This window comes from Papilio machaon, chromosome 2 (genome assembly GCF_912999745.1).
Source record: "Papilio machaon chromosome 2, ilPapMach1.1, whole genome shotgun sequence".
Taxonomy (NCBI): Eukaryota; Metazoa; Arthropoda; class Insecta; order Lepidoptera; family Papilionidae; genus Papilio; species Papilio machaon.
In genome coordinates this window covers 7,440,773-7,459,021 of record NC_059987.1, presented here as the reverse complement: position 1 = coordinate 7,459,021, position 18,249 = coordinate 7,440,773, and the positions used below count along the sequence as shown (strand labels likewise).

Genomic DNA, 18,249 nt, shown 5'->3' with positions numbered 1-18,249 from the left:
ATCTAGGGAAGAGCTAATTTTTTTTATCCAGGTCTAGGGAATTAGAAAAACCGACAAGTAATTTTTGAGCCATCTGTGTGAATTTATAGGAATTGTGAGGATTTAGGATATAAGGGACTGTAGTAAGTTGTCTAGGGGAGGCAAACGCCCCCTTGTCCCCCATGGCGACGTCCATGCTGTAAACGTGAGTAAAAACGTATCGCAACTCGTTAACTTGTTATAAATCCTCCATGGTCTATTATATCATACGAAGCCTTCTGCCTCCTTCATATCCAAAGCTGAAGAAATAAAGTTTTTTTTTTAGTGATAAATTATAACTTTCGGAATCTTATGAATTATTTATTTTTTGTATCTAGGAGATTTAAAGAGAATGAATTCAAAAAAGAAATTCAAAAGATTAAATTAATTGATCATTAATACAACATGGAAATTCAAAAATTTAGAAAGTTAACAAAATAATTGTATGCATTTTTGAATTTGTACGATTTCTATTTTAATATTAAATACATTAATTAAGTTATCAAAATCAAAATTTCTAGTTTTGATACAGTTTATCGTAAATTTTAATTAGAAATTAATTTGAAAAGTTCAACTTTTTCATTAAAATATTTCCCTTAATATTTCATTTGAATTAAATGTTAAATTTTTGGTTACCATTAGCTTAAACAAATGCTAAGGTAATTAAATCAAAACAAGTTGTACCTTGTCTTGCAAAACTTTCGATGTGTTTATTAAGCTATTAAAAATCCAAAATATGTAATAGCTAGTTACCAAGATAATTGTAAACGTATAACTAATTTAAATAATAATAACTATGAATCAGACTTTGAAAATCGACAGTTCATTTCTCTTTTATTCATAAGACAAATAAATAAAATTAAGGTCTTTACTATAAAAAATTTAGGTAGTGTTTCAAATACAATTTAGCTTAAACATACGTCAACCCTTTTGTACAGTGACTCCAACGCCCGGCGCGATTTTTTGGCAAATCATGGTTATTGAAACATTATTATGCGTAGGCTTGCCAAATGTGATTTTAACCAATAAATAAAGAAGTACTTACACCGAAAGCATTGTGGTGATACATATTTATTGTGAAACATACGTTGACGTCAATAATATCAATCAGCGGCGGTCAAAGGGTTAAAAACAGTGTTCAACTAAACAGTATCTAACAGTATTTTTTGGAATAATAAAATATGAATTTAAAAAGTATAATGCGAATACAATATTGTTTTGGCATTTCTAATTATTTTTAACTCCTTATATAATGTGATTTTATATTACAATTAATTAATTCCCTGTCGAAAATATTAAGAAAGTTGAAATGATAGTGTTTTTAAGAGTTCTCGACAAAATGTGCCCATTTACAAAACAAATTTTCTTCAAAGATTACGTGACTATATTTTATGATTTTCATATATTGAATACTAACTGTTCGGCCGCGCAGAGCAAAAAAAAAATAATACAAATAATTAATTAGTAGCCTATGTTTTCATCCAGACTATGTTCTATATCTGTGCTAAATCTCATCAAGATACGTTGAGCCGTTCCAGAGATACTTTCTTCCATCAATCCATCCATCCATCTAAGCTTTTGCATTTAGGTATTAAATTAGTATGATAATAGATCAAGCAATTAAAAATCTGTTAAAAATTCATCAAGATATAGAATTAAAAGCTAACATGCCTATGCCATTTGGATTCGATTTTATTTATTGATGATTTAATCTGAAAAATTCCATCACAAATGTAAATCTTTCAATTACTTTAAGTCTAAATGATTATCGTCGTGATTGCTATTTGAATAATTCTGCTATAAAATATATGGTAATTAGGTATCTAACAGTGTGCGGACTCTTTTCATTTTAATTTGCGAACATACCTTTAAAGTATTTGTTGAAGCTTCAAATATTAAAAAAAATTAAGCGCTCACGACAATATTTAAGTCAAATATGAAAGTATAATTCTCCTTAATTTTAGCACTTAATCATCCTGTATCAGTTGAATGCTAAATAAAACGTGAACAAAAAAAAAACATGGTCATCCTACTCATTCTGTAAAAAAAAACAGAGATTGTTGGATGTTCTTATATAAGTGTTTCGAGAGTATTTAAATACTGGGATGCTTTTCCAACTTAATAACTAATTATTTTCATAACATCATCGGACACTAATATAAACATCAAAATCATTATTATTTAATGTTGCTAACAAAAGATGGATTGCATAAAGTACAAATACAGAAGCTCAGTGATGATACAGGGTGTTTATTCCCGGTCACGCGCCGGCCGGAGGACCCTTTGTGTAGGCGCACAGCTGATCTGCGCTTATCTGATGTCTCAATTAATTCATCGATGTTAAAATGACGAAACGATAAACGCAACTAATCTTGACGGATAATACCGACTTGTATTCACTTTAGTGATGAATAGAAATCGAAATGAATGAACGTTATTGACAATCATAATTTAAGTTTTTTAGTACTCTAATTATGTAGTTTATGGTCAACATACTCGCTTACTTAGTGCAAGTTTAGTCAATTAGCCATCTTTATAAAATTAGTAGTTTAGTAGTTTGTTAATTGGTTTTTAAAAGAAATTTATAAAACAAAATGGACTTTAAACAAAACGTTTCAATTTAGATTTGAGATAGAGATAAAAACGAGCTTATGAGTTTCAAAGATAGAGCCTATAATGTCAATGAAATATTGTTGTTCCGTATAGATAAATAATACTTGAGAAGTAATCTTATTACTCGTATAATATAAAAATTTAAAAATAACTATTTATTTCTTCTTAATTTTAAGGAATAAAAAACTTTAAAACGTGTCGGGCACATCAGCTACGTACAGAACACTGGCCTCTTATTCCACATCGTTCCACTCCCTCTTCATAATTTTCCATTCAGTCTACGCTTTAAATCATAATCTCTAAATCTTCGTTTGTCTTGTCCTTGTCTATAACATACGATTATTCTATCTTTTATCTCGTTCTAGTTCTTTTACCCCTTAAATCTAATCCGGTACATCCCGTCTGTCCGTACAGAGAGCTTCCAACATAATCCCTCGCTACACACACTCACACAATGAAAAGAATATCCATTTAAAATGTATCTTAAATGCTACGCATTAAATTAATAAATTTAAAAACACCTAATTCTTGAACATATCAAAAATATTAAAGGTCAACAAAATGTTAAGTCGAAATCGGATTAAGATTGATATGAATTATTAGTAATAACTCATGGATTTAGTATCATCATTAAATGGCAGCGAATAATTTATTTCACAATGTCTATGTGTGCAATTTATAGGTAAAATAGGAAACTTGGAATTATGATGTGAAATTCGTTAGTGGATTTTACATAAATATGTACTGAGATATTAAGAGGTTGGTAAACGCCGTCAAAGACGGTGGCGATTTAATGCCTAATACCTCTAATCGGGCGTTGTAAATCATTATTAATTCGAAGTCGACCCGCGCTGTCGATCCGCGCCGATTAACGATTGCACAATGCGAGGCGGATTATGCCCCTGCCGGAGATATATCTTTTGTCAATTTCTACCTGTGTAGCGTCAACACAACAATACTTTGCCACATAACGCGTTTAGTCTGTATCAAAAACTACAATATTGTGTTTATGTTGGTAGCGCTTTATTAATAATTCTATCTTTATTTAAAAACTAGCTGTCGCCCGCAACTTCGTCCGTGCGGAATTAAAAAAAAAACTTAATAAGTCTATGTCTTCTTCCAGACTATGTTCTACATCTGTGCTAAATTTCATCAAGATCTGTTGAGCCAACCTTTAAATAAACATCCATCCATCTAAAAATTCGTATTTATAATATTAGTAAGATTAAATCGTTTTTCAATTCATACCAAATTCGAATCTTAAGATAAACATCAGTCGTAAACTTCAGTCCATACGTCATTAGAAATGGATTCGTTGATTAAGTACACTTTAAAAATATAGATCTTTTTTAAATTCTAAATAGATAAAATTTTAACATATTTATAAAACAATTAACATGTAGACAATTTATCTCTTTTACTGAAATAAATTGAAATAAAATAAAAAATTTAAATGTAAGCAATCTTATGCGTTGTCGTTACTTTATTCGAATAAGCCGGTTTTATAAAGATAAGCCGATTTATATTTTTTATTCGTTGGAATTATTTTTTATTCTCTTTAGGTAAAGCATACGTTGCTTACTAAGTTATCACATTTGTTGCCAAAAACGTAGTTTATAAGTATGAAAGATGTTTTCTATTAAGACAATCACTTTCGGATTTAAAGAATTAAGGTATCCCGTGATCACTATAAATATGCTGTGTGGAAAGCATGAGAATTCATCCTCGACAATAATAAATTACTAAGTTAATAGAAAAAAGAACTAAGTTATTTAAAATCTATTGTTCTGGATTCTATATTAGTAGTTAACATATCAATTTAATCTGATAAATTGTTATGGGTTAATTAAGTTTTAAAAGTCCGTAACACATTATATCAGGTAACTAGTATTAAATAATATTTGAATTTAAGAATCAAGTACCAGGAGTACATATTCGTGTGTGTGCTATATCGTGTAGCTCTGCTTTATCTCCGGGCGACACGAGCTTGATCCGGCCCGGGATGATCCGGATAATCGCGCCATCCCCCTTCAATATATCTACAGTGTTTGTAACTACGTCATACATGAATTTATACTTTAGTTCTCTTTGAATTTTTCGACGCAATTTTGCTTTGATTCAAAGGGTTTAATATGGCAAAAGATAAAGTTGTGAATTCAATTGTTTTGATGTCTAAACTAAACAGTAAATGTAGTACTCGGAGTGTTATCTTAATAAAATAAACTTAATGGCATCTTTTTATACAAAATAGTGGTATCTTTGTAAAAAGAAAATAGGCAAAGGATATTCTAATGTTAGTGATTAATGTAATTGTAATTTATGGGGAAGTATGGACTTTGCACTTTAGTTAGTGATCTTTTTATGAGAAGAAACGCGGAATCATTTGCCACTTTTGTAACACGAAGGGTTGAAAGGAATCCAAGAAGTATATATATTTTGAATTATTTAACCCTTGTGTCACATTTTTTTTCTAACATAAATAAATAAGTTTTTGCAAAACAATCAAATTTAAACACACATACCTTGTTTGGCAAATCCATGATATTTTCGAATTCGGAATACAATCCTGATACGACGGTCGCCTAATCCGGCTTATGACTGATCCCAGCACCGCTGAGTATGTATACACGTGGGCCACTCATAAGGAACATAGTATTATATCTATTTGTGTTAATTTTACTACTTTATATGAGAAAGGTTAAGTATAATTATTCATTTATTTTTTATTTAAACAGTCATTTCCATAATCGGCACTAATGATAACTGAGTCAAGACTTACTAATGAATGGAAAAAATGGAACAGAGTGAAGGAGTGGTAAAGAAATTTTACAACATATAAATTTGTTATAAATTATTCTTTTTGTAATATTTTTAAATGTACAGTTGCTTGACTCTACCAATACTGTAAACTGTTCCATTTGAAATTCATAACTATAACAGATCTACGACAACAAATGACAACCATATAGGGTACCGCTCTAACACTATTCGTAAACCTATCCAAGTACAAAATAATAAATTTTGCTCAGCTAAAATGAATTGTATTACATTGTGATAAAGTTCAATTCAATACTCTCTGAATTCGTAGTTATAGAGACCAAATTCGACAACATTTTAAATATTCGCGTATTAGTCTTCTAATATGGTAAGTCCAACAACAATTAATTAAATATTGCCGTCACGCGCCGACTTCATTTTTATTTCAGACGGACCGCGGGGTGACCCTTTAATATTTATAACGTCGTAATTAACACTGGCAACTTTTTATTCTTGAATATAGATTTGAATGCTTTTAAATAGTTAAAAACCTGAACATCTAATTAATATTAACTTCCGATTAAGTTTTTGATAGCTTTAAATTAAAATAATTTAAATGAATTTAACTACATAAATTAAAATGATTTTTTTTTACAATAAATTAATAGAAATTATTTAAATTTTTATAAAGACAAATTTTTATATGAATATTACATGAAAAATCATATTTCATAGCGAGCATTATGGATGATGTTTTTTCTACGTTTGAATCATTTACTTCTTAATTTATTATTTTTATTCAAAGATTTAAATATTAATTACTTTTTTTATTAAATATTTTATTAAAATTCTGCGACAGGTTTTAAAAACGTTTTTTATTACCGTCTTGGGGATAGATTACGATTCATATAAATGTCTATTAGTTTTAGAATATTAATTTATCAGTTTGTTAATTTTGTTTATTATTAAGTTATTAATGAGAATATAAACTTGTTGATATTAAATATTTTTAAAACTTGATTTTTACATTAAATAAAATTTAGATTAACATTAAGGTTACGTACATTAAAAACATATCTCTGTTTAAACTCTGTTTCATGTATTACTGTTTATGCATCAGAGAAAACCATTTTCCGATACATTATTTGCCGTAATTAAAAATAGAGCACAACAATTGGCATTGAAATATTGCACGGAGAAAAACTCAACGATATGAAGGTTAAAAATAAAAAAGACTTTAATTTAATTTAATTTGAATGTGTGATTATAATACATAATATAAGATAACATAATAAATCCCCTGTAAGTTATTCAATTTAATCCGGATCCGAGTAAACCCGTCGGAGATGTATCCCGGCCGATGGGCAGCCGCTGCCACCTAATCTCAGCTCATCCGGATCAAGCACTGCTAAGCTACATATATCTACGTAGTGCGCTTTACTTAGCTCCACATATCCGAAGCTGCACCGCTCTTTGTTAACTGCTATACTATTAATGTGAACCGGTCGTAACCGGTTCAAACTGGTTATAACTAGAATTTATGAAATTAAAGTTTTCTGTCACAGTTTTATTTTCCCATTCCGATATTGCACATGGAGAACTAGAAATGTCTGTTTGTTTTAGGATTTTTAAGCTTCGCAGTTTATCAATGACTATTTACTTGTTATTTTAAATTATGGACGTATATGTGAAGTTTTGTTTGTCTTTATAGTTTATAGTTTCAAACTAGCTGCCCGCGACTCCGTCCGCGCGGAATTATAAAAAAAAATTAGTAGCCTATGTGTTCTTCCAGATTATGTTCTACATCTATGCTAAATTTCAGTAAAATCCATACAGCCGTTCTTGAGATACCTTACAACAAACATCCATCCATCCATGTAAACATTCGCATTTATAATATTAGTATGAAGTATGATTACGTTTCTCAAATCATAATTGGAAAACAAAACGAGAAAATCCTTAATAATAATAATATAATCAATCATTTGATATTTTATAACCAAGATCAAAACCCAGTTTCGATTTTTAATCACGACATTTTGAACTTACTATATCACAGGGGCCCCATCGTATTAAGGCTATTTAAATAATTTAATCGGCCTCGAGCCAATGTCACCGGTAAAGTTTATGGATTTTTTTAAAACGTTCGTGGTTTTTTAAAACATAGATAACGTTTGTAATAAACTAGTTTTTTTTTATTGGTGTTTTGATATCTCTCTTAAAAAGGCTTATGACCTCAATACGCGTACAAGTTATCATTTCTATTCTGACTTTTATTTTGCAACGGTTTTGTATTAATACCATTTCAAAATAATATTCATCCATCAGTTTTGTTATGTACTGTAACTTTTTTTTTACCTTCACTCTTTTTTATTTTCCAGTTGTAGAGTATCAACCGAAATATAACAGATAAATTAAATAAACAACAAGGTACAATTAAATATTTATTACATTTAGATCTTTTCAGAAAAATGCCAATGCTTTTGGAATTCCTTGATAACTAGGGTATTGTTTCAAATCGGTTGCTCCACTACACTTGAAGAAATTATGTCAGTGGTTACTAAGAATAAGGGCCAATGTGCAAATTGACACCTTTTCAGGAGAGGCTCTCAAAGTTTCAACCATATAGGAAAATAGACGCATAGGAACTTTTAGTTTAGCAAAAATAACAGTTACACCTGTAAATGTGTTTAGTGCACGTTATTAACTAAGAGGTAGCTTTAAAAACAAAAAAGTAAAAATCGTCAATTTTTTACGTTGGCCCATATACATAAGATTCATCGATGTATCTCTCAAATCTATATATATATAAAAGAAAATCGTGTTAGTTACACTATTTATAACTCAAGAACGGCTGAATCGATTTGACTGAAAATTGGTGGGCAGGTAGCTTAGAACCGGGAAAAGGACATAGGTAAAAATTATTTACCCCGTTTTCTATTTTTTATTCCGCGCGGACGGAGTCGCGGGTAAAAGCTAGTTGTATATATTTCTTATAATCCAGTTTAATGTCTGTTTAATTTAACATTTTAATTTGATGTATACGAATAGATTTTTAGAATCCGGTTTCCAAAATATCGTTTTAGTAAGGGCGGACGTAACACGATATGTATGTTAACACGCATCATTAGCATAAGATTATCGTTAGAAATACACAAATTATGTATACAAAAAGACATCAACATTAATCTAAACGATTTATATATGTAAACTGCATCAATTACAGTAACTGTAACCTTTTAACGCCAATTCTTAATTTCTTACTAATATTATAGATGCGAACTGAACTGCTTTTTTTATATCATAAGGTGGAAAACGAGCAACCTGAGAGAGCGACCTGAGTCCGCCTAAATAGCGAAGCGACCGCCGCCCATAGACATCCGCAAAGAAAAGGACTAATTTGTAACGCGAATAAGGGATTTTAAGGGGTTAAAAGAAGCTTGAAATTTTTAGTGTGTTAATTTAATATAAATTAATATGGCATTCATAGTTTGTAAAAGTTTTACTCTTAAGGATGCAAAATAAAAATTAGGAATAGGGGATATAATTTTGTATGGGAATAAATATGTAAGATTTATGTGAATGTGCAACTTTGATATTATTTGTTGTAATTTTTATAAGCTTAAGTAAAATCAATAGCCTAAATAATTAAAATGCTACCCGAAGACAGTATTTTATGTGAACGAAGTCGCGGGTACAGCTAGTAAAGTATATGTTTACGCAAATACGTCAATCTTTCGTATGCCTTTGCGTATGTGTATGCTTTGTAAGTCTTGATTTTTTAGTTATACTGGTTCTACACTAGATCACAACAGAGTGATAGCGTGGTACTGCTATTGTTTGAACGCACCCATAACATAATCTTGTAAAAAAATGTTACAATAGCAGTACTGCACTATCCTCCTGTATTCATTTATCTGCCCCTGTGTGAAACTAGCTTTACTACCTTTATAATTCCTTACGAATCACAACTACATGAGCATTCATTTGCGTCATTGTGTGCGTTTAATCCGGCGGCAACAACAGAGAGGCAATCAGCTGAGCCGCGATCAATCGATAAAGAATCGAGTCATGTGGACAAGCAGGCGTCGCGTACGTGAGGCGGATGATCCAAACCATTTGTCAGGATTAGGCTTAGCGGAAGTGCGCGGTTTCCACTCGACTCTAAGAACACTGTCATACCCCGGGGAATCGTTCATATATCTAACCGGCATCCAGCGCATTATTATTTATTCTAAGGTTATCGAAAGGTTGTATAAGATTTAGGTTTGTTTTTTTAATCAGAAGCACTAAACCGTTAATATAATTTACAAAAGCTGATTATTTTTTATTACGAAGAATTGTCAAAGAAATTTTCACCATTTGGATACTGGACAAGTTCGTAAAACCTGAACCGGTTATTGCCAGATAAAATAATTTTAAATAGACACGAGCGTCTATTGGGTTACAAATTTGTATATTACGCACGTGCTATTATTCAATTGACTTTACTACTGGTAGATAAACTGATTCCGATGAATAAATTATTTATCACCTGCCAGTTCTAACACGTTTACGTCAAATGTCATTGATTTTACTAGTATATAGTTTTGTATCTGTGATTTAACTCAATATATTTAAAGAAATTTGTTTCACAAAAATTATGATAAGTTATTGTTGATACACGTATTTTTCACATTACGTTATGTTTAGTTTAAAATATTTAATGTTAGATAGTCTGTTTTTTTGTACATTAAAAAATATATATCATTATTAAACAATACTAGACAAAATTGCAGAGTTTGTGATTTCTTTAAGATCAATGTTACCTTTTGTTTGGCGATCGTAAAAAGCATAGAAAGTAAGAGGACGGCCGCGCTCCCTTGTCTAATCGGCCCCCGTCTGTCTAGGCTTACGGACCGCGCCCTTAACAAAATCTTAATCCCTACAAAGGGTTACGTATATTATCTTATTACACTCGCAAGAAATAAACCTTTAATTCGCGCTGCCTCCTTTATAAAATATGGCTGCCAGTTTCCTGTTGGCATTAATCCCGGTCGATTACTTCCTTTTATATCAATAAGTTGTTTTTACAATGTTTGATGTAGATAGACATTTATACATTTTAAACTTAGTCAGATAACTAAATAAAAATAGTAATGATATTTACTATTTTTTACTATTTAAACGATATAATCTCCATTTATTTTACCAGTGATGATTTGAATTTACTTATAGTAAAATTGGTTACATAAATATAATGTAAACATTCGTATTTATAATATTAGTATGATTATATCTTGTGGCAATCTCTTAGATTCATTTGGAGACTGATCACGACAGCTGTTCGCGGCGCGGCTCTGCCTGTCACCGTAATCTGGTGACGTGTTGCAGTCATATAAATTTAGCTTCAATCGTCCATTCAAAGCCCGTTAATCGCAGATACAGTATGGACGCCGACCTTTAATGTATGACCGCTAAATAGGGTTATGTTTGAATAAATTTTAGATATATTCTTAGGATTTACTAATCAAGATCCCTCTGCTGCTCTGAAAAGCTGTATCAACAAAATAATAAAACGCACGACCGTAAGAAAGTGTGAATTTTTTTAAATGTAAATCAATTTAAAAATAAAAGAGTCACGAAATACCCGGGTAGGCTCGCCTCCAAACGTGGACACCCCCGGATGGAATCCCGGACGGCACGTACCAATTGTTTTTAAAAATATTTAATATAATATAAATAATTTTGGTTTGTCTGAACCCAAAAACGGTCTGGTATAATGCAGTTCAGTAATTTTTAAGTTTCATATATTTCTTCCTACCCAACTGTGAGTTTATATCAGTATTCAATTAGGGTTGCCAAAATAACTAAAGATGGCTTAAAACAACTTTCAAGAGAAAAAATTACATGAAATAATTTTCAAGTATGGACAACCCTAAATCCTAAATCCTTACATCCACACATCGGACTACGTTGCCGGTTGCCGGTGTATCTCTAGAGATCTGATAAGATTCAAATAAGGGATTAGAAAAGGACGCAGCGAGGATTTGCGAACAAGAGCGGCGTGTGTGAGCGGGACGGACAACGGGATTATCTCTGGACAGAGCGCCAAGTGGCCGTGCGGGTAATAGTGTACAGCATACATATACTATGTACTATATGTAGACAAGATTACCGCCAACCATTTGTCATATTATATATGCACATCATTTTTATTAATCTATATATATAAAATGAAAGTCGTGTTAGTTACACTATTTATAACTCAAGAACGGCTGAATCGATTTGACTGAAAATTGGTGGGCAGGTAGCTTAGAACCAGGAAACGGACATAGGATAATTTTTACCCCGTTTTCTATTTTTTATTCCGCGCGGACGGAGTCGCGGGAAAAGCTAGTACGCTATAAATTCGGCTTATTCTCTAAAGTGTTTGATTGAAACACAACAACATTATGACAATCACAGTTCTACTCTACATGCTAATTTATATAATAAGACCCTAATCACATAGATTGTGGAATCGAGTAGAAAAAAAATCAAAAATTTTAATTTTGATTTTTTTTCCTTCATATGCGTATCACAATTTGATTCCAAATTTGATTGCCAATTAGCAATATTTATTGCCTAGATAGTTATAAAATATATCGTGCAATTTTGCTTTTTTCAATTTTGAGCTTAGAAAGAAATAGATTTGATATTTCAAAATCAGATTGCAAAACATGAATACGATTAACAAACTTGTTTTTAATAATTTATTAAAACATATATTACATTTTCGAAACGGAAATTAAAGCATATTTTTTTAAGAATCATTAAAATGTTATTTGAATTAATAATATTAAGCTAAAACAAATAATTCATTATAATTAATCAACTAATTCGTTAGGGTGACCATCATCCGTGCGCTTCTAGGACAAAATGAAAAATGGGGTTATACTTTTTATTTTATTTTTACATTCCACTGAACTAATCCCTCGGCTTATCTCCAGTTTGCAGTAGAGAGCTACTAATACTAACTAATCGTTCTAAAATAAACTCTATCGTTACCACACAAGATACAATTTAGACTGTTGTTACAAACGGAGGGTTGGTAATTTGATAGTCAATAAAGTTCGTTCCTAGAGTGAAACCGCGACCTACCGTAGAGTGACATTGGAATTTTGGAGGTCCTCTTGACAGATATATGTACATTATTTTAGAGTACTCTAGTAACAAGACCCACCTGATGCAATAAATTTTTTATCAGGATCTAACCTAGACTAATAGATTCAATTTTGCAAATCAACGGGTATATTTAGATTGTCATTGAATATTTTTTTGTTCAACCTTTTAATTTGCAACCGAAGTATAAGCTTTGTATTTGAACATGAAAAATGTCATTAATTGATTACAGATTAATCAGAAGTAAAGCAAATCTTGATGTGTTATGATATTGGAAGGAAAAACATAGTAATTGGTCGTTACCACTCCGTCCTCAAATATTTGTCTTTTGTTTGCCACACATGACGGACGCCTTTGATGTATCATCGCAACGGCACACGACTTATCCAATAAGGTTAATGCGTTCCCTTTGATTGTCGGAAAGAATTCATACATTACATACAACATATTTGAAGATTGTGTATTATATAAACACATACGATATAAATGTTGGTAGTTCGAAATGATATAATAAATTATTATCAAAAATGTTTTTGGTAAAACATATGTTTATAATTTAAAGTTGAATTCTGTGTATTTATTAGTATACAACTTTAATGTAACTATAGCAAACAAGGTGTAGCTTTTCCTTGCCAAAAAATGGGTTTATCTAAAAAGTCGAAAAATCTTATAATTTTTTTTAGATTTTTTAATTTATATTTATTTACGGCAGTGGGCACTTGGTTATCGGTTCCGTTCGTGCGCTCGCTTAAGCCAGATTTCAATAGAGTATAATCTTGCCCTAATGAATCTCCAATCCGGATTACCGAGGGCCCGTATAATAGTCAGTCGACGGTGGTTGCAAATGAGCCCCGTTTTAGCTTAGAAAAACTTTTATCCCTATGAACGTTGCGTATACACGACAGAAGCCGCTACACTCACCCGCTAATAACAACTCAAACTCCGCTCTAGTCTTACTACACAACTCATATATATTATGATGTAAATTAGATATAGCATATAATTGAGATACCGAGGCTTTAAAATGGTAGCCATGACTTTTATTTATCAGTAATGTGAGCCAAATTGTCTTTTAAACATTCCTCGTCGAGGATTTAATTAAATATTATTGACAACATGGAAATGAGCGAGCGACGTCCGGTTTTCTCGGTGATACGCAAACATTCAAGGTCGGCCAGCGAAGATCTAGGAGCTAGACCTTAACGTGTTTGATTCCGTTCAATAAATCGCAAGGGCCGCACGACACTAGGCTAATCCCATTGGCGAGCATTAGAGAGGCTTTGTGCGGACAGATCGCGCTCGCACGTCGAAATTACCTAGCAATTGGTAACCGAGCCGAATTGCCTCCCGGCTTAGCCTAAATCGGCTGCAGACACTTTTATTGCCCTGCAAAATCCCGCTGACCCGGCCTCGAGCCGATCCCGGCCTCCGCTTTATCCCAGCCCCGCTTAATCCCGGATTTGACGTCGAATAATCCGAACCCGTGTCGGATATCGCGTCGACACAGTCGCTCCCTACACGGCGCGCCTGCATCACATCCTCTTGTTTTGATTTCGTATTTTATGACGTGCCTTCATCGACCCCGTATTGAACTTCATCATAACACTATTATAATACCTTTATATAATTTCCTCTTATATTCACTCGCCAATCATGTTTGCCTCAAAATAATGAAATAATTTATTTTTATTTCGGTTGAATAAATCTGTATGACGAAAGTAATCCATAACTTTCATAAAGAGACGGGATTATGGCTCGTGAAATGCGCTCTCAGATATTTGGTCCCAATGATATAAAATTGTATGCAAAAAATGAGCGAATTAATTTATGTTTTCATTGGACGGTGCGTTATGCGAAAAATTGAAAGGCTGAGTGCAAATGAAACTGATCGCGACGTATTATTTCATTGTGCCCAATTCTCATTCACAAATGCGTCGGGATATATCATAATGAAAGAGTATAATTTGGGTAGTACAAAGTAATTCGATATTTTATATGTACTTGTTTTATTTGAACAAGCATAAAGCTCAAATATAATATTCGTTAATATTGAACAAAGTGAGACCCATTTAATTGTATATAGTTTCAAATGGAAATGGATTCATTTAAAAGCTATGATAGATTCAAAATATAACTGTATACTGGCATCGGATTCGGCGAAACGAGTAATTATGTTCCGCGTTTAGAAGGTAAAATTATATTTGACGCAAAGTGAACAGTCGCCTATTTCAATTTTAATGAGGATTATAGTTTCTAGTGCATTTAGAGCATTTCGCGCGGTAAAATTAATTACTAGATCTATCTGGCGCGTCTAAAGCGCGTTTCATTGCAAAGCCGAACGTTCGCACGCAATTTCGATTATCCTTAATCCTTCTCGTTCCTGCAATACAATATTGTCCCTAATGATTCATGTTCTTTGAGGTACTTCATATAATTACTAGATGAAACCGATCGAAAATGTGCTTTACTTTAAAAGATATCGTATAAATTTACTCAAATATCGTATAAATAATATATTTTTGTGTAATTAACTAAAAATGGAAGCTATTTAAAATATTTTTTCAAACAGGTTTAATATCAGTACGCTATTTGCATATAATTTGGCAGTACGATAAAATGCAACGTCACGTTACGTATTCGGTATCACATTCGGAGCGTTCACATTTGTATCCTAATTCACTAATGACCCTCTACGGTCGCAACTAACATTAGGACAATTTAGGCGATAATGCCGCTAAGTCCACACTCGCAGGCCGTGGAATTACTGCGCGATGTTAATTTGTCGCGCAGTGTGGCCGCGCCCTAACACTAGGCTTTTAACTTTTCAAACGCGTTCATTAAGTGCTCGCCGATTATTTGGCTGCTATTTCGACGTGCATTGATCGAGAATTGTACGGTATTAGCGTTTCAACCAATGCGCTAACAAATCTTTATCCTCTTAATTATTTAATGCTTTGGTGGACCGCTAACGAGTAATAATGCTAATCCTTGTTAATGCGCGACATGGTAATCACCATTTTTGGTCAAATGAACAAAGATTAAATTAGTACATATAGCTTGATGAGATTAACCACAAATAACCAATATTCACATCTGAAACACTCGTTAATAATTCAGTTATAGTTTTATTTTATTAAAAACCATTGAGAAATTATATCAAAAATGTAGTTGGTACAAGGTTGGTACAAGGAAAATTTTTTATTTTTTAAAATCTCAAGTTTTAAATGAAACGTGTCGGCTACAGTAAAAAAAACTACATATATAAATATCTTATGTACAACAAACAGACCTCTGTTGTGAATGACAATTTATTTAAACTTGGTGAACGTACGAAACAAAAGTTGAGTGCAAAATTAGTCTCTAATCTGATACATCAGTCGTAAGCTTTCGGCGCAATCGAGTTAAAGGCCTCGATTAGTTAGCTGAGGTAACTTTTGCACGAGCTAACTTAAATATACGTATAACTGACTTTCATTTGAATTGTTCTTCACTTTTATACATAGGCAACATTTAATGATGATGATTCTCGTAATTTACTGTCGAATTTAGAACAGTTAACAGGTCAGTTAACGGACCCTTAGTGTGGATTTAGTTAATAAATCTATCTTCAAAAAGTGGCTGAACCACTCTAAGTACGACAATGTAACCATAAGCTGCAAATATTCAAATTAAATCATCTGATCAAGTCCACATTGTGTTTTTTTTTCTTTTGGATTCATTCTTTTTGGTAGTAGCCAGGTATAAAAATTGTGTAAAAATTGTACTATATAGTATAAATGTGGCTGTAACTCGAATGTGACAGTAAGCAAATAAACTTGTTATTGTTTGTAATACTTTTAATGAAATCGGTCACAGTGGTCAAGAAAGATACTTAAATGTAGATGTAAAGGGTTGTTACTTGTTAGCATAGTGGCGAGGTAGGGAAGCCCCACTGTAAGCAACACACGGCGTCTTGCGTCCCGTCTTGTCTCACCGCGCGCCCGCGCCGGATCGCCGCGGGATTAGACCAGCTTTGCCCCGCAACGTAACAAATACATCCCTATACCATTGTCGGCAATGCTTTATAGTAAACAGTTTACTACTAAACGAAGACTAAAAGTTAAACAAAATGTTTGTCATCGTGGTCACTGGATGAAATTAGAATTTTATTGAGTTTTAATTAACTCATTTGCATTTATATGATTGTTATATTTAAATGTTTGCAAATATTTGCCTGCTCCGTATATTTATTACAACAACTAAGGACTATTATAATAAGTCAATGTTAACGACTCGATTAAAGCTTGAGATCTTGTAATGTCACGTGCTTTTAATGAGATCATAGAAAAGAGTCACATCTTATATGGCGATCCCATATAAGATGTAACCCTTTTCGTCATCAATTTATGTTTAATTCTTCGGAGAGGTCGAAATATTCTTTAGGCTAGAGGCAATAGCAAGGTGTATTATTTTCCAACATAACGCCCAGCCAGTGCTGTGAAGGTCTCGAAGGTCCGTCAGGCCGGGCGCACTGCCGCCGCCGCCGCAGGATTTAGTAAATCGTCCGCCGCACATCGGCGCAGATTAATTATTTATGTCCACCCCCCTTCCCGCTACCCGCCCCCCTCTGTCCGCTGTCCGCTGCCCGGAGGGTAGCTTTAGCTCCCAGACGTTCTCCGATTCCTCTCTCATGCAAACTACTCGTCTTAACGCCGAATTGGCAGGCAAACTTAAATATTTACAAATGTCGACTACGCGCCAGATATTAAGGTCGCTTTTGCTTTGTCTGAATAATTAAAGCGTCCTTTGTCTTCATCGTCCGGCGTAAACACCGGGCCCCCGCGATGACCACCTCGATGCGGTGGCTTTGACGTAAATCCACGTCGCATCTTTACAACGGTGATCTACTAAGCCTCGCCGCCGACCGGCCCGACTAATGAATACCTACAAGATCATCGCTTTCATAACACAGTTCTGAGCTAAATACGTACGGCTCCGGCTCACCCCTGCGATACGTATCGAGTTATACGTACATGTCGTTTTAATCCTTAAGGCGTAGCAAAGCACGTAATATGTAGAAACCTTCTTAACCTAACAGGATTATCGTGCGGAGGCAAGCATTTCAGGGACGGATCACTCCGCCATCGGCGCGGCTAAGGCACAGATTTTATTACACAAATGAGATTAATACTCGAACACGCACACGATGACGTCGCAGGTCGCAGTATAGGCAGGCTTCGCTCGCCTCGCGACGCTCTCCATCGCGACCGCCGCCGCTCAATGAGCGGGGACAAATCAAAGTCGAATGAATTTGATACGTCCCCGGTGCGCGGCTTCGCGGCGCCTCGCCGACATCTCTAACTATTGTAGCTATTGCAACGATGTCAATTAAAATGGAAACAAGCGGGGCGTTCTCGAAAAAGCCATTTGTAACCCGGAGACAATCGCTTCCTGGGGCGAAAACTGACAAACGATGGCGGTGTGATAGCGTATGTCTAAACCGATGCCTTTTGAACTTCTTTGAGGCGGGAGTCGATAAGCGCGCCGGCGGGGAGTATTGTGGGAAGGTCGTCACAATAGCACGTTCGTTTTGCGAATTTTCACCCACAGGTTAGTGGGTAAATGTGTTAGCGATCGACAAGGGACGAAATAAACAAAAGCCATCGAATAAGACGAGGAGCGGCACAGAGCGCGTTGCCACAACAACTGGCGAGATAATTATTCCGTACCACGCTGTAT

General features: G+C 33.6%; 1 protein-coding gene across 1 annotated transcript in view; it reads left to right on the top strand.

Annotated features, from left to right (window-relative positions):
* LOC106714446 overlaps positions 1 to 18,249 on the top strand; it is a 71,499-nt gene that overhangs the window by 36,104 nt on the left and 17,146 nt on the right. The gene's annotated exons all lie outside the window — the stretch shown is intronic.